The sequence below is a fragment of the Tupaia chinensis genome, unplaced genomic scaffold (genome assembly GCF_000334495.1).
Source record: "Tupaia chinensis unplaced genomic scaffold, TupChi_1.0 Scaffold000258_1, whole genome shotgun sequence".
NCBI classification, from domain to species: domain Eukaryota; kingdom Metazoa; phylum Chordata; class Mammalia; order Scandentia; family Tupaiidae; genus Tupaia; species Tupaia belangeri.
Window position 1 is genome coordinate 989071 of NW_006159738.1, and position 1083 is coordinate 990153.

General features: G+C 57.5%; 1 protein-coding gene across 1 annotated transcript in view; it reads left to right on the top strand.

Moving 5' to 3' along the window:
• The window catches only part of PITPNM2 (phosphatidylinositol transfer protein membrane associated 2), a 79735-nt gene that overhangs the window by 7439 nt on the left and 71213 nt on the right, over positions 1-1083 (top strand). The window lies entirely within an intron of this gene.

Here is a 1083-nt window from a genome sequence, read left to right on the forward strand (position 1 = left end):
AGGCAGGCTCCTCGAAGTTGCTATTAGGGTGTCCTATTGGGGGAGCATGACTCTCAGAAGTTGCTATAGGGTTGTCCTATGGGGAGCATGACTCTCAGAAGTTGCTACAGGGTTGTCCTATGGGGGAGCATGACTCTCAGAAGTTGCTATAGGGTTGTCCTATGAGGAACAGGCTCTCAGAAGTTGCTATAGGGTTGTCCTATGAGGAGCAGGCTCTCAGAAGTTGCTATAGTTGTCACAGTATCAGGAAGGGGTCCCCACCAGAGGTCTGTTTTGTGCTGAGGACTTGGCCTCTGTGACTCAGCATAGGAGGGGTGCCGTGCTGTGTGTGAGGGGGTCCATGCCTGTTTCCTCCTCTGTAACATAGAGCCAGCGCTGTGTCCTTCACGTCCCTCCGCAGGGGCACAGATGTGACAGGCTTAGACTGGCAGCAGTGGAGGGGAGTTCACCGCGCTTTAGTCTCCAGAGGGCCGGGCAAGGCTGTGTCCAGACGCATGTATTTGGACAGGGCACACATGTTGTGCAGACGGAGGGCTCCGGGTAGCACGTGTGTGGCTGTCCCTACGTCGGTTTTGCAACTTCTCTGTAAATTACAGATCACATGAAAAAAATTTTTGAAAGGGGTTCTTTCCAAAGAAGGGACACAACCCTGACAAAACAGAGGCAGGGCTTTCCCTAGGGCCTCATAAGAACTGACCCTAGGGCCTCACAAGAAGCCTGACAATGGCGGGGCGGAAGGGACTTCGTGGGGCGTGGGCTCGGGCGAGGCAATGGGACAGGATGGAGTCTTTGAGGGCTCTCCTGAAACAGGGCCCTCTGAAGTCAGGCTGCTATTGAGACTGCCGTCTGGGCTTGGGATGCCCAACTTCAGCCTCGTGAGAGGGAGCACTGAGCCCCCAGTGTGTGAGCCTGGGCCCGGCTCTGCCCCACACAGACCCTCTGAGCCGCTGCGGTCCCCCCAACAGGGCCGAGCTCAGTGGAAACGAACGACTTAGGGACCCGAACACACCGCGTCACCCTGCAGAGGGCAGGTGCTGTGTCTGGGAGGGGCCGGCGGGGGCCAAGGGCACCCTTGCCCGCCTT